Source organism: Sphaeramia orbicularis, chromosome 16, assembly GCF_902148855.1.
Source record: "Sphaeramia orbicularis chromosome 16, fSphaOr1.1, whole genome shotgun sequence".
NCBI lineage: Eukaryota > Metazoa > Chordata > Actinopteri > Kurtiformes > Apogonidae > Sphaeramia > Sphaeramia orbicularis.
Window position 1 is genome coordinate 54,056,896 of NC_043972.1, and position 27,480 is coordinate 54,084,375.

At 38.4% G+C, this 27,480-nt stretch overlaps 2 protein-coding genes across 4 annotated transcripts in view; both read right to left on the minus strand.

The window, feature by feature from the left end:
- The window catches only part of LOC115436295 (zinc finger protein 239-like), a 304,587-nt gene that overhangs the window by 70,788 nt on the left and 206,319 nt on the right, over positions 1–27,480 (minus strand). The gene's annotated exons all lie outside the window — the stretch shown is intronic.
- LOC115436289 (zinc finger protein 569-like) overlaps positions 1–27,480 on the minus strand; it is a 237,241-nt gene that overhangs the window by 48,931 nt on the left and 160,830 nt on the right. Inside the window, exons 1-2 of one of the 3 annotated variants that reach the window (XM_030159103.1) lie at positions 8,422–8,487; positions 1,123–1,135 (exon numbers count right to left, since the gene is read on the minus strand). The exons of the other annotated variants lie outside the window; for them this stretch is intronic. The gene's annotated coding sequence lies outside the window, so the exon portion shown is untranslated. Of the gene's footprint in view, positions 1–1,122; positions 1,136–8,421; positions 8,488–27,480 lie in introns of those variants that run through there. 3 annotated transcript variants of the gene reach the window in all.

The following is a 27,480-nucleotide window of genomic DNA, read 5'->3' on the forward strand; positions in this document are numbered from 1 at the left end:
TCAGGTGGGTGAAAGTCTTCTCACACTGGTCACACACATATGGTCTTTCTCCACTGTGGATGCGTAAATGTGACTTGAGGACAAACATCTGGGCAAAAGTCTTCCCACACTGTTCACAGTGATATGGTCTTTCTCCACTGTGGATACGTAGGTGTGTCTTAAGGTTACTCATCTGGGTGAAAGTCTTCCCACACTGTTCACAGTCATATGGTCTTTTTCCACTATGGATGAGTCGGTGTGAGTTAAGGACAGACATTTGGGTGAAAGTCTTCCCACACTGTTCACAGTTATATGGTCTTTCACCACTGTGGATACGTAGGTGTGCCTTAAGTGACTGCATGTGGGTGAAAGTCTTCCCACACTTTTTACAGTGATATGGTCTTTCTCCACTGTGGATGCGTAGGTGTCTCTTAAGGGTAGATGCATCAGTAAAAGTGTTCCCACACTGGTCACACTCATATAGTCTTTCTCCACTGTGGATGCGTAGATGTGTCTTTAGGTGATGTATGTGGGTGAAAGTCTTCCCACACTGTTCACAGTCATATGGTCTTTCTCCACTGTGGATACGTAGGTGTGCCTTAAGCGCTTGCATGTGGGTGAAAGTCTTCCCACACTGTTTACAGTCATATGGTCTTTCTCCACTGTGGATGCGTAGGTGTTTCCTAAGGGTAGATGCTTCAGTGAATGTCTTCCCACACTGTTCACAGTTATATGGTCTTTCACCACTGTGGATACGTAGGTGTGCCTTAGGCGATTGCATGTGGGTGAAAGTCTTCCCACACTGTTTACAGTCATATGGTCTTTCTCCACTGTGGATGCGTAGGTGTTTCCTAAGGGTAGATGCTTCAGTGAAAGTCTTCCCACACTGTTCACAGTTATATGGTCTTTCACCACTGTGGATACGTAGGTGTGCCTTAAGCGATTGCATGTGGGTGAAAGTTTTCCCACACTGGTCACACTCATATGGTCTTTCTCCACTGTGGCTGCGTAGGTGTGTCTTCAAGTGATGCATGTGGGTGTAAGTCTTCCCACACTGGTCACAAGTGAATTCTCCACCCATATTTGCTGGAATCAGGTGATCTTCGCCTGATGCAATTTTTTTAGGTTTCACTTAAAATCCACCTTCAGCTTCTTTCTACATCAAATCAAAGAGAAAGAAGAAGAGGTGGTCACTGAAATGCAATGGAATGCAACAGAAGAAACACATCTCTTCAGGACCAGATTAAGCAGATAGACAAAATTAACTAGTTAGGTCATCAACAGGACATCTTCAAAACAACCAATATTTGATGGGTTCTCCTTAAGAGATGCGTTTCCTATATGAAACCAGAAAAAGCAAATGATAACAGAGAAACTGATGATGAAAATATCAGGTTCTCTCCAGTTTTGGCAGATTCTTTAAATAGTTACAGAATCACAAAACTCTGCAAAAACTTGTTTAGTTTGGTCATTGAAAGTAAAGTCAGACCAATTCAAAGTATTATTAGGGCCCAAGGGCTGAGAATTGGCTGCAAAGGCCCTATTGTTTGCAAAATGTTTTCAATTATTATTATTATTATTATTATTATTATTATTATTATGTTGATGACTTGTGTGACATCACAAATCTCTATGGTGTCCAAACCCCTGTTGCTAATGTAAACAGCAGTGGCTGGAGTCCAGGAACTGGTCACCTTTATCACACACACATCCTACTTTGCTGACTTCCCAAAGCCGGCTGAAAGAGATCTGATCTGTCAGAACTCAAAGAGAGTTCTAAGAGTTAAAGGAGCTGTATGGAAGAATTATGATCTAAGGAATCAGAAAAGGGCCCTGAATTCACCAAAAATTAAGGAATCATGTTGATTTCAAATACTGAGAATGTTCACATTTGAAAACCAAAGTGTCAGCCCACAACTAATGTTTCTGTTGTCAGGTTGTGTTTTGGTCTGATGCTCCGCCCATCACCGATCTCCCAATCACAAAGTCAGTAGTGTTTGTTCACCCAAGTTGCCAGTTCCCACTGAGCTGCAACTAGGAACATTTCTGACCCCAAATGTCTGACTGTTGGATTTTTTAAGTATTTTAAGTACTCTTTTATCTATTTATTTATTTCTTTTGTATTCTATGCATTGTCTTTTTTATCCTCTGATGTACAGTGTCCTTGGGTATTCTGAAAGGCGCTTAGAAATCAAATTTATTATTATTATTACATTTATAACAGTTTAATGCCAGGTGGAAGTCTGACAAGGAAAGTTCAGGTCTCAATGAAAAAGAGGAGGTACGAGGCTGAAGTGAGAGCGAGTAGCTAGCAAGCATGAAGGTTTTAGCAATAAAGCTAACATTACTGTATCCGGGTAACGTTAGCATTTAATTAGCTATGTTAAAATAAGTACCATATGATTAGTTGATAACGCAACTGACGACACACACACATCATTTGGCTTTAAAGTTACATATAGACAGGTAATGTTATATAAGCTAATGTTTAGCGCTAGTACTAGCTAGCTAAAGTTAGCTACTAACACTAGCCGGGAGCAGGTCTTTTCAGACCCTGGACGTTTGGAGCATGAGATGGTTTGCACCTGGCCTGGATGTTTCGAACCCTGGGATAAAGATGTTTCGGACCAGACTTGGCGAAGTGATATACATGTAAGTACAAGAAAATATGTAGATATGTGGATTTTTTAGGACCGATGCCAATACCAATTTTCTTTTAGATCAGCCTTATCTGATAACCAATACAGGCTGCTGATTGTCGTGAGATGATATTGGTTTTGCTCCCTCAATTTACGTAATAAAAATGACACAATAATAACAAATGTTACAAGTCTCAATTTAAAAAAAAAAAAGAAACACTGAACTTCAAACAACATTTAACAAATAGTAAAAAGAGGAAGAAAGGTGAGGTAGAACAAGTAATGTTGCATATAGTAGCATTTGACAGCTTTATCTTTGTTAAACTTTATCAAACATACATTCAAATAAAAAGCAAAACTAAAAGAGTTCAGTGCTCTTAATTCTTCAATGGGGGGGGGCTTAATATCAAATACCACATTAGCCCTGATTTTCTAATGCTACAAAATGTTCTAAGCACTCCTTTGTAATTTTTTTGAACTTTTCATCCAAAACCCCCCCCCAAAAAATTACTTTTTTAACTCTGAAAATCGCAACTTTCACAGCTTCTCCACTCTTTTGTCCAGTGCAGTGTATATGTTCATGATGGACCATTTAATGTTTTTGTAAGTTCCATATTGTATCATAAGAGTACTTTGTACTATGAAAAGTCCAATGTCAAGGTCATGTTGTAGGTTAAAGGTCACCAAAATGCCTAGTTTTTTCAAAAATTCATACCATTCCGACATTTTATCAAATCTGTCCTCAGTTCTCTTCCCTGGTTTCCTGGTGGGATCCCCCAAGGCCTTTGGCCCTTTCAAAGCCACATTAGAGACTCAATATTGCAACATGTACATTCCATTTGAATTTGCCACCATTAGTGTGGCGGGAAACACTAGCACACATTTTGGCGGGAATCACTAACACTTCATTCATTCATTTCCTGAACCCACTTTATCCTCACTAGGGTCAGGGGGTCACTTGGAGCCTATCCCAGCTACTTACGCGCGAAGGTGGGGTAGACCCTGGACATTTCGCCAGTTCATTGCAGGGCTGAACATATAGTGACAAACAGTCACTGTCACATTCACACCTATGGGTGATTTAGATTAACCCATTAACCTATCAGTGCATGTGTTTGGATGGGAGGAAAACGGAGTATCCGGAGAGAACCCACACAGACACAGGGAGAACATGCAAACTCCACACAGAAAGGTCCCAGCCCCATCGACTGGTGTTGGAATCGAACCCAGGACCTTCTGTCTGTGAGGCACCAATGCTATCCACTGCACCACTGTGTTGTCCGCAACAGAACATACACATGCAAATTGCAAAGTCATGTGAAACTACCATTTGTTACCTTTGACATGTCTAATAGGATAATACACTGAGTAAATAGTTATGTTTAATGTGTCTTACTGAATGGAAGTTGTTTGTGGTCAATAGATGTGTTATGAGGAGAGAACCTGAGCCAAACATTTGGAAGAACCCACATTAACAGCTTAATTCCATCAAATATGCATTTTTGACCATTTAGGTGACCTTTGACCTATAATTTGACCTTGACACTACACCTTTTATAGTGCAAAGCACTCTTAAGACATGACATGTCTCACAAAAAAACATTTAAGGGCCCAGCATGAGCAGATTGTTACATTGTACTTTATCAAAAGTGAAGAAGGTTTGAAAGTTGCCAAAAAAAAAACAAACACATTTTCAGGGTTGAAAGAGTAATTTTCAGGGTGGGGGGTGGGGTTTTGGATGAAAATTTAAAAAAACAAAAAATTACACAGGGGTGCTTAGAACATCTTGTAGCATCAGAAAATAAGGGCTAAAGTTGAATCTGAAAATTTTCCTTAAATAACCCCCCCCATCTTCAAGTAATTTCTGTAAAAATAAATATTGAACCATAAATAAAATTTTTACAGTATTGCACACAGTAGCAACAAGCAAGCAGCATAATATAGTGCACAGTGTCCTATACTGAATTTTAAAAGGAACCATTTCCCACTGAGTCATTTAATGCTTAGGCCTAAGTTTTAGTGCACTTCCATAATCTCTTGTAGTGCAAATGGCCTTCCTAAGATAAGGAAAGAGTCAACAGCAATACAAAACCAAAAACAACTGAAAATGAACTGTGCAGAATATGCACATTGCCCCACTTCCAATACTACTGACCTAATTCTTAATCTTCCCAGTTTAGGAGCTGCGGGTTATAATGGAGGAAACTCAGACACTCTGCATATTCCCCTGTCAGCCTGTACCTCTGCAGAAGAAGCCATTTATTTCACTAATAACACACTTGATCTGGAGCTGGGGGGGGGGGGGGGGGGGGGGGGGGGGGGGGGGGTAGCGGTCCACATGATTGTGATGACGTAGCAACGAGCTAGGGCTGGGCCATAAAATGATATGTATCACGATATAACTTTTCCTCAATAGAAATATGAGACATGCTCGATACAATTTCAACAGAATTCATTCGTTAATGTTTAGACAGACATAAGAACAGCCAATCAGAATTAAGCAGCACTGCACCGAACCAATCACACTAGAGCCACGTCAAGTGAGGTCGACGCCCACAGCACAGGTGTAAGAGCAGCTGCAGCACACACACTAATGTTTGGGCTGAAGAGGGAGTTAATGAGTGTTCCCTCCCCAGCCATAATGTCCATGTGGGCCCCAGAAGGGTTCCATTTGGGCTGCATAGAAGGGTCCCATGTGGGTTTGTCCACAGTTTCCATGGTGACCCCACATGTGTTTGACCAGATCAGAATCAGAATCAGATACCTGAGTCTCTTTATTGTCATTGTACCAAGTACAACAAAACTGAGGTAAAGCTCTAAGGTTCAGTGTAAGAATTTACAGACAGACAACAAATATCAGTAAAACAACAACAAATATCAGTAAAACAACAACAAATACCAGTAAAACAACAACAAATACCAGTAAAAGGCACTGTTATTTACATTAAAAAATAAAAACTATCGCAAACTAAGATATTTGTAAAATAGAATTTAAGTTGTACAAATAACATGAGAAGTAGTGCAAATGACATGAAAGATAAATATTGTGGGATAAATAGTGTGAAGAATAAATAATGACATATTCAGATCTCTGATTCTGATTCTGACATGGGCAAACACACGTGGGGCCACCATGGAAATGCTGGCTGGGTCAGGACAAAATTTGAATGAGAACTTTTGGTTTGGGGCTTTCAATAAACTATGGAGATACATGCAGTCTATGTGAAGAATGCACAAACTCATCACGGTAAAGCTGGCAAGAGATTCACAGATTCGCATTTTGCGGCTCAATAATCATTGAGACACAAATGACGGCTGTATGCAGCTTTGGTAACACACAGAAGAAACTACAACCCTGTTTACATCCAAACAAACAGTCTGTAATGATCAGTAGATGGCATTACCTCGAATGTGGAGTCAATTAGTGAGCAAAGGTTTAGGGACCGTTTGCAAAGTGCAAATTGGAAAATTTCTACATATTTCAAATTAATAATTTTGCTTCTACTCAGTGAAATGGCACCAGATTTATCTGACACACCCATGAACCCCTTCTGCACAAGGGAGCAGGTTTGATTTTGACGTTGGAGGGGACACAAAAGTGCTCCAAGGTAGCACTCCTGAAAGTTGACGGGGTTTTTTTTTACCTTTGCAATCATAATTTCATGTCATGTTGAGCTGATCAAACAAGTAAACAATCATAGTCACAAAAACAATTCAGTAACTGACATGTTTGTAATGCATATCTGAAGATCTAAAGACAATACAAGGATTTAATGCATTCAAGCAAAGTTATTTTCATGACTAACATATCCATCATTATTTAACCTCACCTGTGAATTTACAGCCTCTCCTTCTCTATCCCCTCGTCTATCTCCTCCTGCCTCTCTACTGTCTGTCACCTGAAATAAATATATTGATGCATGACATATGAGCAAATTAGGGATACAATGATCATACAGTTTGATGGTATTGTTATTGCCTGAGCAAAAAAGGCTTTTACTTTCTATTATTACATGTAATTTATTCCCCAAAAATATGGATAAAAATCACATCTAGAATCACATTCAGAACCTGAGATTTTGCCGTTTTTCCCCACAAATTTTCTTTATTTGTGTTTTTTATACAGTTGCTCTCTTCTATAGAAATACATGACAATAATAAGTAAAATAACTTTAAAAAGTGTATCTGTGTGGTATTAAATATTGTCTTTTATTCAATATCTGTATTGTTGAGCCTCTACAGTTCTATACCCTTGAAGTAACTTACACTTTGACTCCTAAAGAAGTGTCTTACGTCCAGTTTTCTTTTCTTTGACATCCTTCAAAGCCTAATTACCAAGCACACATGCATGGGCGCATGTGGAGAACAAATGCCATACATATTGACAACTTACATTAGCGGTCCAACTAGCAGGTTCCTTTTACAAGTAGATGGAGTGACAGCGGGGACGGCCAATTGCATGTACGTTAGCAAAACCAAAGAGCCAATCGGAGAGCAATATTTACGTTAGAGACAGGACTTCTAGCAGAGACCGACTGTTAACCCTTTGTGTGCCATAATCATTGACTAAACACTACAGACAGTGGTTGTATTGATAGTGAGTACACAGTAGTGGCTGGATATTGGTAGGGACGTGTCCCTAGCCATCCCTGCCCAATTCTATGCCCCTGCTTCTGCACACACTACACCACTGAGATTGGACAAATATCAAACACAGATTAGACTAAATATAATATGAGCTGCATCTCTGTATTTAAATGGGCCTATATAGTCTGTCAACAGATTATGTATTGTTGGCTTGTTAACCCTTGTGCCTCCCTCAAAATAATACCTCTGATCACCCTTATGGACAAAAATGTCCACACACCAAAAACTACTATAAAAAAACATACGTCAAGATTTTTTTGGTTAGAAGAAATGGGCATTTCTGACTTTGCGTCAGTACCTGACACAATGGAGCGAGATTTCACCCCCCCCCCCATTTTTCTGTGGACACCAGTGTGACCGACATACTTTATATACTGTGGCTTGGATCAGGAGCCTGGAGGATGTTTTCAACTTCTGTCTCGCTGACCAGATAGTCCAGATGACTGTGGACTTGTCACACTGCCACAATCATATGATGTCATGTAAGGTCACCAACTTAAATGGACCGAATCAACTCGTTAAGGCTTTCCTCACCAAAATTGAGATGCGTATGTTCAACATGCATATCAAACGCCTAAACATTTAATGGGTGGCACTAGGAGTCAGATTCAATATTGTCATGTCATTATGTTCAGAGTGTGACTCTTATCATACATGTGAAGCCATGATGATGTAAATATGTAAATAATAGAACTGCAACCGATGAATCGACCCAAAGAGATCCAAAAAAAATCATTCAATCACGATTCTCCTGAATCAGAGCTTTGTTTCCTTCATTTCTCTGCGGTTAAAACATTGGTTCCACCGTTGTGTTTCACACAGATGCTTATTGTGACGCACAAAGAAGCTTCAGTTCACGAAAACTGCAATATATCTCCCTCAATTTGAGTTGATTAATCGAATCGGGACTTTTTGCATTGACTTCAAGCACCTACTTGATAAATCAGTTGTAGCTCTAGTAAATAATATTTATTTTTTTAATTCGAATTATTTATATGAATATTTATATGAATACCAAATTTCTTATTTTTCTCTTTATATTTGCATTTTCACTCAGTTTTTCTACCTGTCTTTTTCACTGAAATTGCTTGTTATATGTTGCTGCTGTTAACTGTTAAATTTCCCCCACGGTGGGATAAATAAAATCTAATCTCACCTTATTTTATGCTTGGTGCTGATTGGATACAAAATTGTTCAATTATAACAGTTTGTTTTTTCTTGCCTGCTACTCAGCTGTCAGCTAGATCCCACGGTCCGGCTGCAACGAGCAGACAGCGCTCCCATCACTTCTTATAGAGGATATAAATCTTATAGACAAAAATGCACTAGCTAAATTATACATGGTGCCCTCACATCCAGTCTCTTCCCTTTATGATTAATAAGGAAAAATCTGTCAAAAGATTATTTTACAGAGATTATAGTCAGGATTAGAACCAGACATCTTACTCTACCCATACCACCAAATGCTAAAGAAACACATTTTAAAACTTTAAGTGGTATCTATCCTTGTAATGAGTTTCTGGAAGAAAGACTCAACATCGATAAAAACAACTGTGTTTTTCTCGTCTGCCGGACTCTGTCACAGCTCATAATCGTCATCAGAACACAGCTGCTGTCCAGAGTTGTACAGAGCCCTCTATATAACCAGAGTTGCGACACTTCCATAAACTCCCGTTGTAAAAATGACGGACGAAATCTGGCCCTACCTCCGGGTTCTGGAGGGGCTCATGTTCCTACATAGAGTGGAACGCCGTCGGAACACATTCATCTCCATTGCAACTGATCTCGTAGTAATTCCAGCGCTAAATTAATAAGATATCGTCATCTTTCAAATTATCGAGTGTATTTCTCGTATTAGTGGACAGTTATGTTGTTTTCTTTGGTCTGTGTTAGCGTTTGTAGAAGTGTATATCTTAAACTGTTTTGTTCGATTTTCAGCTGCAGTCCCATAGTTTGCTGGCTTGACTTGGCCAGCTGTTGAGATGTAACCACTATAACCACAAATTATGGAGCTTTAAAGATAAGGTAACGTTAGTATAAAGGTTATCAGTGGGTTTTATTTTAGTTGTTTTGCTGAACCTGGTGGTGTTTGGTTCAGTTTGTCAGCTGAGGTCATATGCTAATTAGAAGTGTTGCTGTAGAGCTGAGCTCTGACAATAAAAGTTCATTAAAGTTACTGTTCATGAGTTAAAGGAGGTGAAACGAATGTAACTTGGCGTTCGTAAGATCCGACTCACCCTATAAGAATTCTGATGAGTTTTGAGTTTGCTAATGTTTAGTTTTTAATGAGTTTAGCATCCGTGCTAACGATAGTATGCTGTTAGCTGCTATGCTATCCGCTGGTGAATGCCTTACTGTGTGTGTTATCAGAGCAGAGCTTGACAGACACACACACACACACACACACACACACACACACACACACACACACACACACACACACACACACTGTTCACGGCTAACCGCTGTTTTCTCCTTGTACGTCAGTCCTACGAGTACAGTACAGTTGCACAACTTGTAAAGTTAGCACCAGTCACGGAAGTAGCCTACTCAAGCTAACACGAACCCCCCCCCCCAAATGTAAGTTTTCATAGTAATAAAGTCAGTCCTTTCAGTGGTCAACCCCACTGCTCAAAAGCACAACTGACACAACAATACATACAGTAGTGACACAACGGTTGTGTGTAGTGATGTTACCTGAGACACTGACGCTTCGAAACACACTTCAAACTCGATAGTTAACTTATGGTGAAGCAGTGGGCCGGAGTTTGTTGTTCTGCTTCTTCTTCTTTTGTTTTTCGGCGGGTGGCACCTAGCGTTAAGGTGCATTACTGCCCCTACTGTGATGGAGTGTGGACCAGAGTTGACTGCGCTCTCTCTCTCTCTCTCTCTCTCTCTCTCTCTCTCTCTCTCTCTCACTATATATATATATATATATATATATATATATATATATATATATATATATATATATATATATATATATATATATATATATATATATATATATATGTATGTATGTATGTATGTATGTATATCGTTATAACACAAAACTATTGCACTATATGATGTTGATTCAAGGACCAGGGTTCCGGTCTTGTGTGAGGTGTTACTGTTTGGAAGTCCACCACCCAAAGCACAGACTGAAAACCTTCCAAATGAGTTTGTCTTTGCACTTTTCTCAATAGCTCAGTCTGATAAGATCCTTGGAAGTTCACAAATGGACCTGGGCTCAAATTTCAACCAGCTCCAAATATTCGAAAGCAGAGACTGAAAAGCTTCCAAATAACAGGACTGACTGACTTGATTCATCCCAAAGTGCTTCAGCAGCAGGACACACAGAAGAAAAATAGAAACAGAAGAGCAAACACATTAGACAAAATCAAATGGAATTATAAAACAAACCTGATTAAAACAGACCTGGAGAATTCGACTATAAGATGCAAAAATCAAATGCAATGGTGAGTCTGATTCAGTTGGTTGGTTCCCTTAACTAGTTCTTTGTGTCTCTTGTGGCTGAAACTCATCCTTTTACAGTTGTTCTGACACAATGCATTTAATACAGTTTCCCTCTTAGATTCTATCCTTCTGTCTGTAAGAACATATTCTTATTTTACTTGGTGCACAGGAAAAATTACAGAGCATTTTTTTTCCAGAGTCAAAAGTAATTTCCTCAAAAAGAATGACTTTTGCTCTATATTGAGTAAATTTGGCTCTAATTTGAGTTTGGAGAGCTCTACCCAAAGAGTAACGTTTATTCTTTTTAGAGAGGGACCAAATATTATCTGAGTAGAGTAACATTTTCTTCAATTTGAGTAAATTTTACTCAGGCAAATTTCCTGTGTAGTAATTTATGCCTTGCTTATTATATTTGTTGTGCTCTGTAATCTGTAATCTTAGAAAAGGTTCATTTGTATGGCCTTTGTTGCATTGTATATACTGTTTGTAGATTGGTTTTATATGTATTACACAGTACTTCAGATACAGTCAAACTAATGCACAGTAGAATGTATATAGTACTTTCTGATTTAGATTTAGCAGGTCTATATTGAAGTCTTCACAAATACTTCTTTCCAGTTTAAAATAGTAAATAGTTCCCCAGTGCTATTGTTAAAAGTTGCAGTCTTGGATCCTGATGTTCTATAAATGCAATTATAATGATGTTTTTCTTTCTTTCCATAGAAATTTCAACCATTATGCATTCCACCACTTCATCAACATGAGCCGTCATTCTTTCCACTTTATCATTTATTTTCTTATGTATGTACAGTGTCACTCCACCTCCTTTTTTATTGATTCTGTCTAAATGAAGGAATTCTTATCCATGTAATTCAAAGTCTCCACTCTTTTCAGGGCTTATCCAGGTCTCTGATATTGCAATGACACTGAAGGGCCTATTAGATAGGTCTTTGATATTCTTGTATAATTTGAAAGTTTGCATAGTAACTTCTACTATTAAAGTGAACCACTCTTTAGCTGTTTTCTACTTTTATTTTCGTATTAAATTCGTCATCTGTGCAATACTTGCAGTCATTTGTCAGTTCGTTGAAGAAATTATTGTCTGGGTCAATGTTCCTTTCATATTGTTGTCATCATACAGCAATAATCATGCACATGGCAAAAACCAGACAATTACCAGAAAAAAAAAAAAAAAATAAATAATAATAATAATAATAATAATATATATAGGGAGGGAGGTTATCAATTAAGAGGAGAACAACTTCAAAATCAAAATCAGAACAACCTTAAAAAGTTTTTGTTTATATATTTCTGGTGTAAAGTTATGGAACAATCTAAGTGAGGAACTCAAGCTAAGTCCAAATATTAACCAGTTTAAGAAAATGTACAAAAATATTTTGTGTAGCAGTTATAATTAATAATTATCATTACTGACTATTGTCCGTTACTCACTGATATGGCATAGGGATTAGAGGCAGAGAAACCTATGTGAATGCATGTGTAAGTATGTAACAGTATATATATGAATTTGTACATGTAAGTATATGTGCATGGGCATGCATATGTGCATATATGCATATGTATGTATAGGGAGGTGTGTGTGTATATACAGGGTGGGGAAGCAAAATTTACAATGAACATTTAGTTGTTTTTTCTCAGCAGGCACTACGTCAATTGTTTTGAAACCAAACATATATTGATGTCATAATCATACCTAACACTATTATCCATACCTTTTCAGAAACTTTTGCCCATATGAGTAATCAGGAAAGCAAACATCAAAGAGTGTGTGATTTGCTGAATGCACTTGTCACACCAAAGGAGATTTCAAAAATAGTTAGAGTGTCCATAAAGACTGTTTATAATGTAAAGAAGAGAATGACTATGAGCAAAACTATTACGAGAAAGTCTGGAGGATACTATTAAAGAAGAATGGGAGAAGTTGTCACCTGAATATTTGAGGAACACTTGCGCTGTAATGGGACTAGTACAAAGGCTGAACCCAAATGCAAGACCAGAACACAGATGACCAATTGAGAGTGTTTATTAAACACAATCACGGTAGTAAAAACACAGCACAAAATAGTTAACACGTCTGTGAATGCGTGTGACACAGGACTCTTCGTCCGGGCTGTGAGCGGAGAATATGGATGGTCAGCACGGCTGAGCCGGAGGATTCCCGTCAACACCCCGACTAGGGCAAAACAGAGGATAGTCAAAAAACAAGCCAGGTCATACACAGGAGGGCAATTCAAGAGGCAACGGGACATGAGGGAAAGGCTACTCACGGTCAAGGTCCAGGCGAGGGTCGAAACACAAGGTAACACATTGGAGGCTGAGGTAGTCAGGGAATAGGCAGAATCAGAAGTCGATGTACGAACCAGGTCAGAACCAGACGAGCAGGCAGACAAGGAACAGGCAGGATCGGTGGTCGGAAGGCAAAACGGGTCAAAACGGGCAGACAGACTGACAGGTATCCAAAAACGCTGGTAAGTGAGCACACAAAGGTAGAACACAAACTGGCAAAGGAACAGGGGAAAACACAGGGTTTAAATACACAAGAGGGCGGGAAGACAATTGGACACAGGTGGAGATAATCAGGGAGGAGTCAGGTAATCAGGAGCAGGTGAAACAATCAAGGAGGGGAAGTAAAAACACCAGACATGACACAAGAGGGAAACTTCACAAAATAAAACAGGAAATGACAGACAAAACAGAAAAGACAGACACAGTCTGGGAGCAGACATGACAGCGCAAGTTTCAGGAAGCGTGTGAAGGCAGTAATTGAGAAAGAAAGAGGATACATACAGTAGAATAAAAACATTTTCTATTATGTAAATTTTCTTGTAGCAAATAAATTCTCATGACTTTCAATAAACTAATTGGTCATACAGTGTCTTTCAATCCCTGCCTCAAAATATTGTAAATTTTGCTTCCCCACCCTGTATGTGTGTGTGTGTGGATGTGTATATGTATGCATGTGTACATGTATGTATGTATATATAGATAAATGTGTATGTATGTGTATATGTACATATTGCTGGTTTAGACAAAGGGGTGAGAGCTAATAGGCTATGCTTCGTCTCACTCCTTTCCGAATATGACTTTTTTTTTCTTTCATCATCATCACTACTTTATGCTTCCTTGAATTTTAATTTTTATATTATGTTGTGCAAAGAAGTCAGTTAGTAGCAATCAGGAAGCTTGCATCATTTCCATATTCAAAATAAATCAATAAAAAATTAAATAAATCTGTGTTCGTCTTCTGTGTGGCTTGTAATGTGTAAACTATCAATCATACTGGTCATACAATGTACTGGTTGTTATATTCAGACCCTCACATCATCCTCCATACATTCTTTACCAAGCATCATCCGCAATACTTCATAGTTTGAACATAAACTAACATAAACTGACCTCAAAGGTATCACTGATATTTTTCTAGCACTGTCATCTTTCTGATGACTAGAACTTTTGCCCATCCCTAACCTCTGGAGTCCCATTCAGTTTGACCGATACCTTACAGTCTGATGTCCATGTTGACGATATTTTTTCTGCTTCCTCAATAGTTGTGCCTGTCTTGCAATATTCGCATTTGTCTTGATTAGGTTTCATTGGCAAAAATATTGGTTCCTTTTAGCTTTCTTCCATTTTAGCAGCTCTTTTTGTGGATGGTAATGGCAGGTTTTTTATTTGTATTTTTTTCTTGGAAGAGTGCAATACCCTTCTATATCCTTGCTCTCCGCTTTTATCCCCCTGCCATCCAAGACAGTCATCATTTGTTTCTCTAAGGACAAAAGCTGCTGCTCAGGTGGGTCCTCATTCTCTTCTGCTGTAACCCTTGCATAGGACCTGTTCAAAAACAGTAAAACAATCCAAGAAATTTTAAATAATAGAGTCTATGTTTTAATAAGACTTAAAGAACAGCCAGTGATGCACATGATAGATTCAATCAGGACAAAGTCATATTTCACTGATACAGACGTGACAAGAACATAACCTGTTCTAACAACTGGCAAAAGCCACATTAAGAAGTAACTGAACAAATGATGTATGAATGCTGTTAAAAGGTGGATGGTGAATATTTTGTTTCCTGTTTAAGGTTTGCTTTATAATTAGAATAAAACAAGGTGATAAAATAGAACATAGAACAACATAATGTGGATATTCAGGCTGGACTTCAAGATCCACTCTAGGGCCAGCTGGAGACTAAGCCTGGTCCTGCCTAAGGCAAGGCAAGGCAAGGCAAGACAAGGCAAGGCAAGGCAAGACAAGGCAGGTTTATTTCTATAGCACATTTCATGTACAAGGCAATTCAAAGTGCTTTATATAAAACATTAAAAGCATTACAGCAGAAAAAATGAAACGTATAGGCATGAGAAAAACAAACAACCCTCCCCAACAAAATCAGATAAATAGATAAAACAGATAAAGCAGGTAACTTTAAGCTTAAAAGAATAAAACTCTATTCAAATGCAGCTTAGAACAGGTGGATCTTTAACCTGGATTGAAATAAACGGAGTGTTTCAGCTGATCTGAGGCTTTCTGGGAGTTTGTTCCAGACATGTGGAGCACAGAAGCTGAATGCAGCTTCTCCATGTCTGGTTCTGACTCTGGGAACTGACAAAAGACCGGATCCAGATGACCTGAAGGGGTCTGGTGGGTTCATACTGGGTCAGGAGGTCACTGATGGATTTAGGTCCTAAACCATTCAGAGCTTTATAGACCAGCAACAGAACTGTAAAATCTATCCTATGACAAATAGACAGACAGTGTAAGGACGTCAGAGTTGGACTAATATGGCCTGCTTTTGTGGTCCGCCTAAGCCTCAACACCTTACTCTTTATTCTCTAAGCCTCTTCTTCTGAAACTTTCTGAATATACAAATCTTCTAAGGCAAACGTAGACTCAGGTGAGCACTTAGACAAGACAGCTTTCAGTGGTGAACTGATCATCTTACTTGCCCATGTACGATATAGTTCATATGTGCTGTATCTAATGAAGTCAAATGTTCAGCTGATTGCTTAAAAAAAAAAAAAAAAAAAAAAAAAAAACAGGCTATCCCTATGTTATTGTGACATTTCTGTGTAAATTTCATCACATCACAGCGGCTATGGCATTTTTCCTTCAAAACAATACTACTGCTCTGATTCTTTCTCTTAAAAGATTAACACAATTGATTCATAATAACATCATGTGGCTTGGTGTATAACAGCCTTACAGAAACAGCACTCTCATGCAATTTTAAGAGAATAAGGAAAAAAAGACACCACAATAACATGATAAAATATTTTTAACAGTTCCACTGATGTCCTGAGATTTCTGATATATCAAGTGGTTCTTCAGTCATCAGCAGTTCAACACATTTCAATCAAATCAAGTACATTCTACAGGTCAGGATCAGACCAGTGTAAAAAGGCTGAAACCAGTTTGGCGTTCATGAAAACACTGGACCCGACCAGTACCAGATTGGACCACTAGATAGCACACTGACTCATTGTGACGTCGACTGACAGTCTGTCATGTGTCCTTTGGTGGTGGTGAACTTTCTGGTGAACAGACTTCCTCCTTGACTTTAATGTGATCTCCATGTTGTTGGCCTCAGTTTGGAACGAAACTGCTGATGACTCATCAGTCATTCTGTCTCAACCATATGATGTTCACCTTGTTGTTTATGACTGATGAAAACTCACATGGATTTAGGACTCTGACACCTTCAACACATGGTATCCTTCAGGTTGAGCACCAGTTAATTCACACATGCACAGTAGGTGGTGAAGAAAGAGTTGAACATTTTGGAGGATGAACTTTTTTCAAAAATTTTTTATTTTTATTTATTTATTTATTTATTTATTTAGAATATTTTTGAGGATGAACTTAAACTGCACAGAACAACTGTGGAAAATAGTTCCAGAAGTAGCTGGTTTTGTTTATGAACAATGAACAGGTGTGAACCCCAACCAGCAACAGAATCACAACAAGTGACTGATTTAAATGTCCACAAAGTAATTAGAAGTAGTATCCGAATAGAAACCAGGTCCTTGCTGACCTCCGTTAGTTGAACTTTACACGTTGTGGCAGGTTGAAGTTCTGTAACGTCACTGTTGTGTCAAGGTGGTGCATTAGAACACTTATTTACTCTGAGGTCAACAAAACATTGCTTTCAGTCTGGTGTTTGTCTTCACATCTGGATCCTGTGAAGCCTGACTGGGAGGTTTTTAAGTCTGATGTTCTTGTCAGAAGAAGTTGGTGCTGCTGGTTCAGACACACTGCATTTCTTCTCATCTGATGATGAGGTACTGTTTGGTCCAGACGTTGATAATTCACATCTGTGCTGATGATGGGAGAGAGCAGAGGATGATCAGAATCTTTTTGCAAATCGATAACTCTCAAACTGTTTTGGTTTGTTATGACACTGAATTTCTAGAGTTTTACTTTTTGTACAACTCTTCAGTTCTTATCTTTGTGGAAATGTTTGACACATTCGTGTTTGGTACATTGTGAAGCTGTGACAAAAGATCTGTCACAGAATCTGCACTACCTGGAATTCTCTCCAATATGGGTCTGTTGGTGACGCTTGCAAGAGGAAGATGACCAGAACATCTTCGTGCCACCTTCAAATCACAGGGATACATCTTTGTGCGGTGAACACGGCGGTGGGAATGTAAAGCAGACAAGGATCTGAAAGTCTTCCCACACCGATGACAGTTATATGGTCTTTCTCCAGTGTGGATGCGTTGGTGCGCTTTTAAGTGACTTGCTAATTTGAAAGCCTTTCCGCATCGGTCACAGGGATATGGTCTTTCTCCAGTGTGGATGCGTTCGTGCATTTTTAGGTGACATGCTAATTTGAAAGCCTTTCCACACCGGTCACAGGGATATGGTCTTTCTCCAGTGTGGATGCGTTGGTGGATTTTAAGCCCACTCATTGCGGTGTAAGTCTTCCCACACTGGTCACACTTAAACGGTCTTTCTCCAGTGTGGATGCGTTGGTGAATTTTTATGCCATCTGCTGTGGTGAAAGTCTTCCCACACCGGTCACAGTAATATGGCCTTTCTCCAGTGTGGATCCGTTGGTGCGTTTTCAAGTGACTTGCTAAGGTGAAAGTCTTTCCACACTGGTCACAGTTATATGGTCTTTCTCCAGTGTGGATCCGTTGGTGCATTTTAAGCCCACTCATTCTGTTAAAAGTCTTCCCACACTGATCACAGTCATATGGTCTTTCTCCAGTGTGGATGCGTTGGTGAATTTTAAAATAACTCTTTCTGGTGAAAGTCTTACCACACTGGTCACAGTTATATGGTCTCTCTCCAGTGTGGATGAGTTGATGGATTTTCAAATAATTCTTTCTGGTGAAAGTCGTTCCACACTGGTCACAGTCATATAGACTTTCTCCTCTGTGGATGTGTTGGTGCCTATTCAAGTCACTTGCTGTGATGAAAGCCTTCCCACACTGGTCACAGTCATATGCTCTTTCTCCACTATGGGTGTGTTGGTGCCTTTTTAAGTCACTTGCTCTGGTGAAAGCCTTTCCACATTGGTCACAGTCATATGGTCTTTCTCCAGTGTGGCTGTATTGATGCGTTTTTAAGTCTCTTACTCTGATGAAAGCCTTTTTACACTGGTCACAACCATATGGTCTTTCTCCAGTGTGGGTGCGTAGGTGGATTCTAAGGTAACTTAAATTAATGAAAGCCTTTCCACACTGAAAACATACAAATGGTTTCTCCCCAGTGTGCAGTCGTTGGTGAATTTTTAAGTTACGTGCTGTGGTGTAAGTCTTCCCACACTGGTCACAGTCATATGCTCTTTCCCCAGTGTGGATGAGTTGGTGCCTTTTTAAGTCACTTGCTTTTTTGAAAGCCTTTCCACACTGGTTACAGCCATATGGTCTTTCTCCAGTGTGGACGTGTTGATGCCTTCTTAAGTCACTTGCTGTGGTGAAAGCCTTTCCACACTGGTCACAGTCATATGGTCTTTCTCCAGTGTGAATGCGTTGGTGCCTTCTTAAGTCACTTGGTCTGGTGAAAACCTTTCCACACTGGTCACAGGTGGGTCTTCCATCCATGTTTCCTGGAATCAGGTGATCCTAGTCTTCCTCTAGATATGACTTTCAGGTTTAAGTTCAAATCCACCCTTGGCTTCTTTCTACATGAAAACACACAGAAACAGAAGAGATGGTCACTAAAATGCCACAGAACATAACAGATAAACACACCTCTTTGGAACCAGATTAAGCATCCATCCACCCACCCACCCACCCACCCATCATCTTCCACTTCTTCCGGGGCCGGGTCGCGGGGGTAACAGTCTAAGCAGGGATGCCCAGACTTCCCTCTCCCCAGACACCTCCTCCAGCTCTTCTGGGGGGACCCTGAGGTGTTCCCAGGCCAGCCGAGAGACATAGTCTCTCCAACGTATCCTGGGTCTTACCCGAGGTCTCCTCCCAGTGGGACATGCCCGGAACACCTCCCCAGGGAGGCGTCCAGGAGGCATCCGGACGCCAGATTAAGCAGACAGACTAAAATAACTAGTTAGGTAATCGATGAGACATTTTCAAGACAACCAATATTTGATGGTTTCTCCTTAAGAGATGTGTATGAGACCAGAAAATAACAAATAACAGAAATATTGAAAGATGTTGCAAATGTCAGGATCTCACCAGTGTTGGCACATTCTTTAAATAGATACAAAAATCACAAAACACTGCAAATAACAGTTTGCTTTGTTCACTGGAACTAAATTAGATGAATTAAATGCATTATTAGGCTCCAAGTGCTGAGAACTGCCAGCAAAGGCCCTAATGTATCTGGAATGTTTTCTATTATCAGGGACCGAGCCTGGAAGGTAAGTCCGACTTACTTGATGAGATATTCCGTCAATTGCTTCCCAACACTTCCCCGCCAATGACGAGATTTTCCGTCAATCCATGTTTTCACTGTTATACTGTAGTTGAAGCTGTTGCTGATCATGTGAATTACTTTCCTTAGTTCAAAAACAAACAATTAAGCTGCTCTTCCAGAAAAATGAAGGACCGGGTGTAAAATTTTCGCACTGGAATCATGGTATCCCATGCCAACGCATACAGCGCCAGTCACTCTGAATGAGGAAATGCCAACTCTGCAGGAATCATGCACAGTTTCAAAAGCCTTAAAGATGATTATCGAGACAGAGTCCGAGAATTCAGTATATGATGAACCTTCAGAAGAACCTTTTCGAGATAACAACAGAGAAATAGAAGGTGAGGGAGACAGACACGGGAGACACGGAGCAGCACAGGTCTGACACGGAGGATGAGGAAGAGGAAGAGGGGCCCCACCCCCTTCCTCGTGTGTATATATACATATATATATGGGATGAAAACATTTAATCGACTAATGATTTATTGTCAATAAGAATTTGCTTGATAAAATTATTAATTGTCAGTTAATTGCCCTTGTCCACCTGTCCACACCTGTCCGAAGGCTGCTGATTTGTCCATGCTGCGACACCGCAGCTGGGATAGCTTGTCATCAAACCGGATCATGGCATTGATGAGTTACAATGTCTGTATGGACATATACGCTACTGGTAGCTTACTTTGACGGAGCAGCTCAACTAGACAGAACACAGAACAGTCTGTCTGTGACTACGGTCAAGCCAGCTGACTCTTCTTTTTCCGCGGTCAAGCCAGCTGACTCTCCTTTTTACGAAGTCAGTCCAGCTCCAACATTTCCAGTGCTCCCGTATTACACACTTTACGGTAAAAACACGGAGGTGGTTGAGAAAGTCAGCGCAAGGATGCTACAGCGTGGATCATCTTCCGGTTTTCAAAATAAAATGTGGGTTATTGATGGGCAATAAACAGACGTGTCAGTGTGAGTCTTCACTGGTTTTTAACCATTCTATCGTCCGCGGTGACTTGCCGTACGTGTTTGCCGGCAGCGGTGATTCAGGATACACCCCAGACCCTTTGAACAGATTAAAACATTTTGTTTCAATCTCTTCAATGAATATTTATCTTGTATTGAGCTACAATGCTAACATTTACAATGTTAATTTCATTAAAAATAGGGAAATTATTCAAATGTAATAAAAAGAGGTGTAACTCAACCAGCCCATGGAGTACTACGATCCTGCAGTGATTTGGGGTAAATAGGTCACATGACCTGTAAGCTATTAAGCTAAAATGCTAATATTTACACTAAAAAATTCCTTAAAAATACCAACAGTGTTAAAACGTCACAAAAATGACCGTAGCTCGTTCAGCCAGTACCGTACTAATATCCTGCAGTGATTTTGGGTCAATAGGTCACATGACCTGCAAGCTATTGAGCTAAAATGCTAATATTTACATTTAAAAAAAAATTAAAAATACTAACAGTGTTAAAACGTCACAAAAATGACCGTAGCTCGTTCAGCCAGTACCGTACTAATATCCTGCAGTGATTTTGGGTCAATAGGTCACATGACCTGCAAGCTATTGAGCTAAAATGTTAATATTTACATTAAAAAAAAAATTAAAAATACTAACAGTGTTAAAACGTCACAAAAATGACCGTAGATCGTTCAGCCAGTACCGTATTACAATCCTGCAGTGATTTTGGGTCAATAGGTCACATGACCTGCAAGCTATTGAGCTACAATGCTAATATTTACATTTAAAAAAAAATTTAAAAATACTAACAGTGTTAAAACGTCACAAAAATGACCGTAGCTCGTTCAGCCAGTACCGTACTAATATCCTGCAGTGATTTTGGGTCAATAGGTCACATGACCTGTAAGCTATTGAGCTAAAATGTTAATATTTACATTAAAAAATTCCTTAAAAAAAGCAACAGTGTTAAAACGTCACAAAAATGACCGTAACTCATTCAGCCAGTGCCGTACTAAAATCCTGGAGTGATTTGGGGTCAATAGGTCACATGACTTGCAAGCTATTGAGCTAAAATGCTAATATTTACACTAAAAAATTCCTTAAAAATAGCAACAGTGTTAAAATGTCACAAAAATGACCGTAACTCATTCAGCAAGTACCGTACTACAATCCTGCAATGATTTTGGGTCAATACCTCACATGACCTGCAAGCTATTGAGCTAAAATGCTAATATTTACATTCAAAAAATCATTTAAAATACCAAAAGTGTTGAAACGTCACAAAAATGACCGTAACTTATTTAGCCAGTACCGTATTACAATCCTGCAGTGATTTTGGGTCAATAGGTCACATGACCTGCAAGCTATTGAGCTACAATGCTAATATTTACATTTTAAAAAAAATTAAAAATACCAACAGTGTTAAAACATCACAAAAATGACCGTAGCTCTTTCAGCCAGTACCGTACTAATATCCTGCAGTGATTTTGGGTCAATAGGTCACATGACCTGTAAGCTATTGAGCTAAAATGTTAATATTCACATTAAAAAATTCCTTAAAAATAGCAACAGTGTTAAAACGTCACAAAAATGACCGTAACTCATTCAGCCTGTACCGTACTACAATCCTGCAATGATTTTGGGTCAATACCTCACATGACCTGCAAGCTACTGAGCTAAAATGCTAATATTTACATTCAAAAAATCATTTAAAATAGCAACAGTGTTGAAACGTCACAAAAATGACCGTAACTCATTTAGGCAGTACCGTATTATAATCCTGCAGTGATTTTGGGTCAATAGGTCACATGACCTGAAAGCTATTGAGCTACAATGCTAATATTTACATTTAAAAAAAAATTAAAAATAGCAACAGTGTTAAAACATCACAAAATGACCGTAGCTCGTTCAGCCAGTACCGTACTAATATCCTGCAGTGATTTTGGGTCAATAGGTCACATAACCTGCAAGCTATTGAGCTAAAATGCTAATATTTACACTAAAAAAATGTAAATATTAGCATTTTAGCTCAATAGCTTCCAGGTCATGTGACCGATTGACCCAAAATCACTGCAGAATTGTAGTACGGTACTGGCTAAATGAGTTACGGTCATTTTTGTGACATTTTAACACTGTTGGTATTTTTAAGGAATTTATTAGTGTAAATATTAGCATTTTAGCTCAATAGCTTGCAGGTCATGTGACCTATTGACCCAAAATCACTGCAGAATCGTAATACGGTACTGGCTGAATGAGTTACGGTCATTTTTGTGACATTTTAACACTGCTGCTATTTTTAAGGAATTTTTTAGTGTAAATATTAGCATTTTAGCTCAATAGCTTGCAGGTCATGTGACCTATTGACCCAAAATCACTGCAGAATTGTAGTAGGATACTGGCTGAATGAGTTACGGTCATTTTTGTGACGTTTTAACACTATTACCATTTTAAATGATTTTTTTAATGTAAATATTAGCATTTTAGCTCAATAGCTTCCAGGTCATGTGACCGATACACCCAAAATCACTGCAGGATTGTAGTACGGTACTGGCTAAATGAGTTACGGTCATTTTTGTGACATTTTAACACTGTTGGTATTTTTAAGGAATTTTTTTAGTGTAAATATTAGCATTTTAGCTCAATAGCTTCCAGGTCATGTGACTGATTGACCCAAAATCACTGCAGAATTGTAGTACGGTACTGGCTAAATGAGTTACGGTCATTTTTGTGACATTTTAACACTGTTGGTATTTTTAAGGAATTTGTTAGTGTAAATATTAGCATTTTAGCTCAATAGCTTGCAGGTCATGTGAGCTATTGACCCAAATCACTGCAGGATTGTAGTACGGCACTGGCTGAATGAGTTACGGTCATTTTTGTGACGTTTTAATACTGTTGCTATTTTGAAGGAATTTTTTAGTGTAAATATTAGCATTTTAGCTCAATAGCTTTCAGGCCATGTGACCTATTGACCCAAAATCACTGCAGGATTGTAGTAGGATACTGGCTGAATGAGTTACGGTCATTTTTGTGACGTTTTAACACTGTTGCCATTTTAAATGATTTTTTTAATGTAAATATTAGCATTTTAGCTCAATAGCTTGCAGGTCATGTGACCTATTGACCCAAAATCACTGCAGAATCGTAATATGGTACTGGCTGAATGAGTTACGGTCATTTTTGTGACATTTTAACACTGTTGCTATTTTTAAGGAATTTTTTAGTGTAAATATTAGCATTGTAGCTCAATAGCTTGCAGGTCATGTGACCTATTGACCCAAAATCACTGCAGAATTGTAGTAGGATACTGGCTGAATGAGTTACGGTCATTTTTGTGACGTTTTAACACTGTTACCATTTTAAATGATTTTTTTAATGTAAATATTAGCATTTTAGCTCAATAGCTTCCAGGTCATGTGACCGATACACCCAAAATCACTGCAGGATTGTAGTACGGTACTGGATAAATGAGTTACGGTCATTTTTGTGACATTGTAACACTGTTGGTATTTTTAAGGAATTTTTTAGTGTAAATATTAGCATTTTAGCTCAATAGCTTACAGGTCATGTGACCGATTGACCCAAAATCACTGCAGAATTGTAGTACGGTACTGGCTAAATGAGTTACGGTCATTTTTGTGACATTTTAACACTGTTGGTATTTTTAAGGAATTTGTTAGTGTAAATATTAGCATTTTAGCTCAATAGCTTGCAGGTCATGTGAGCTATTGACCCAAATCACTGCAGGATTGTAGTATGGCACTGGCTGAATGAGTTACGGTCATTTTTGTGACATTTTAACACTCTTGCTATTTTGAAGGAATTTTTTAGTGTAAATATTAGCATTTTAGCTCAATAGCTTTCAGGCTATGTGACCTATTGACCCAAAATCACTGCAGGATTGTAGTAGGATACTGGCTGAATGAGTTACGGTCATTTTTGTGACGTTTTAACACTGTTGCCATTTTACATGATTTTTTTAATGTAAATATTAGCATTTTAGCTCAATAGCTTGCAGGTCATGTGACCGATTGACCCAAAAATCACTGCAGAATCGTAATACGGTACTGGCTGAATGAGTTACAGTCATTTTTCTGACATTTTAACACTGTTGCTATTTTTAAGGAATTTTTTTAGTGTAAATATTAGCATTTTAGCTCAATAGCTTTCAGGTCATGTGACCTATTGACCCAAAATCACTGCAGAATTGTAGTAGGATACTGGCTGAATGAGTTACGGTCATTTTTGTGACATTTTAACTTTTACCATTTTAAATGATTTTTTTAATGTAAATATTAGCATTTTAGCTCAATAGCTTCCAGGTCATGTGACCTATTGACCCAAAATCACTGCAGGATCATAGTACGGTACTGGATGAATGAGTTACTGTCATTTTTGTGACATTGTAACAATGTTGCTATTTTTAAGGAATTTTTTTAGTGTAAATATTAGCATTGTAGCTCAATAGCTTCCAGGTCACGTGACGTATTGACCCAAAATCACTGCAGGATCGTAGTACGGTACTGGATAAATGAGTTACGGTCATTTTTGTGACGTTTTAACACTGTTGCTATTTTTAAGGAATTTTTTAGTGTAAATATTAGCATTTTAGCTCAATAGCTTGCAAGTCATGTGACCTATTGACCCAAAATCACTGCAGGATTGTAGTACGGCACTGGCTGAATGAGTTACGGTCATTTTTGTGACGTTTTAACACTGTTGCTATTTTTAAGGAATTTTTTAATGTAAATATTAACATTTTAGCTCAATAGCTTACAGGTCATGTGACCTATTGACCCAAAATCACTGCAGGATATTAGTACGGTACTGGCTGAACGAGCTACGGTCATTTTTGTGACGTTTTAACACTGTTGGTATTTTTAATTTTTTTTAAAATGTAAATATTAGCATTGTAGCTCAATAGCTTGCAGGTCATGTGACCTATTGACCCAAAATCACTGCAGAATCGTAATACGGTACTGGCTGAATGAGTTACGGTCATTTTTGTGACATTTTAACACTGCTGCTATTTTTAAGGAATTTTTTAGTGTAAATATTAGCATTTTAGCTCAATAGCTTGCAGGTCATGTGACCTATTGACCCAAAATCACTGCAGAATTGTAGTAGGATACTGGCTGAATGAGTTACGGTCATTTTTGTGACGTTTTAACACTGTTACCATTTTAAATGATTTTTTTAATGTAAATATTAGCATTTTAGCTCAATAGCTTCCAGGTCATGTGACCGATACACCCAAAATCACTGCAGGATTGTAGTACGGTACTGGCTAAATGAGTTACGGTCATTTTTGTGACATTTTAACACTGTTGGTATTTTTAAGGAATTTTTTAGTGTAAATATTAGCATTTTAGCTCAATAGCTTCCAGGTCATGTGACTGATTGACCCAAAATCACTGCAGAATTGTAGTACGGTACTGGCTAAATGAGTTACGGTCATTTTTGTGACATTTTAACACTGTTGGTATTTTTAAGGAATTTGTTAGTGTAAATATTAGCATTTTAGCTCAATAGCTTGCAGGTCATGTGAGCTATTGACCCAAATCACTGCAGGATTGTAGTACGGCACTGGCTGAATGAGTTACGGTCATTTTTGTGACGTTTTAATACTGTTGCTATTTTGAAGGAATTTTTTAGTGTAAATATTAGCATTTTAGCTCAATAGCTTTCAGGCCATGTGACCTATTGACCCAAAATCACTGCAGGATTGTAGTAGGATACTGGCTGAATGAGTTACGGTCATTTTTGTGACGTTTTAACACTGTTGCCATTTTAAATGATTTTTTTAATGTAAATATTAGCATTTTAGCTCAATAGCTTGCAGGTCATGTGACCTATTGACCCAAAATCACTGCAGAATCGTAATATGGTACTGGCTGAATGAGTTACGGTCATTTTTGTGACGTTTTAACACTGTTACCATTTTAAATGATTTTTTTAATGTAAATATTAGCATTTTAGCTCAATAGCTTCCAGGTCATGTGACCGATACACCCAAAATCACTGCAGGATTGTAGTACGGTACTGGATAAATGAGTTACGGTCATTTTTGTGACATTGTAACACTGTTGGTATTTTTAAGGAATTTTTTAGTGTAAATATTAGCATTTTAGCTCAATAGCTTGCAGGTCATGTGAGGTATTGACCCAAAATCATTGCAGGATTGTAGTACGGTACTTGCTGAATGAGTTACAGTCATTTTTGTGACATTTTAACACTGTTGCTATTTTTAAGGAATTTTTTAGTGTAAATATTAGCATTTTAGCTCAATAGCTTGCAAGTCATGTGACCTATTGACCCAAAATCACTGCAGGATTGTAGTACGGCACTGGCTGAATGAGTTACGGTCATTTTTGTGACGTTTTAACACTGTTGCTATTTTTAAGGAATTTTTTAATGTAAATATTAACATTTTAGCTCAATAGCTTACAGGTCATGTGACCTATTGACCCAAAATCACTGCAGGATATTAGTACGGTACTGGCTGAACGAGCTACGGTCATTTTTGTGACGTTTTAACACTGTTGGTATTTTTAATTTTTTTTAAAATGTAAATATTAGCATTGTAGCTCAATAGCTTGCAGGTCATGTGACCTATTGACCCAAAATCACTGCAGGATTGTAGTACGGTACTGGCTAAATGAGTTACGGTCATTTTTGTGACGTTTTAACACTGTTGGTATTTTTAAGGAATTTTTTAGTGTAAATATTAGCATTTTAGCTTAATAGCTTACAGGTCATGTGACCTATTTACCCCAAATCACTGCAGGATCGTAGTACTCCATGGGCTGGTTGAGTTACACCTCTTTTTATTACATTTGAATAATTTCCCTATTTTTAATGAAATTAACATTGTAAATGTTAGCATTGTAGCTCAATAC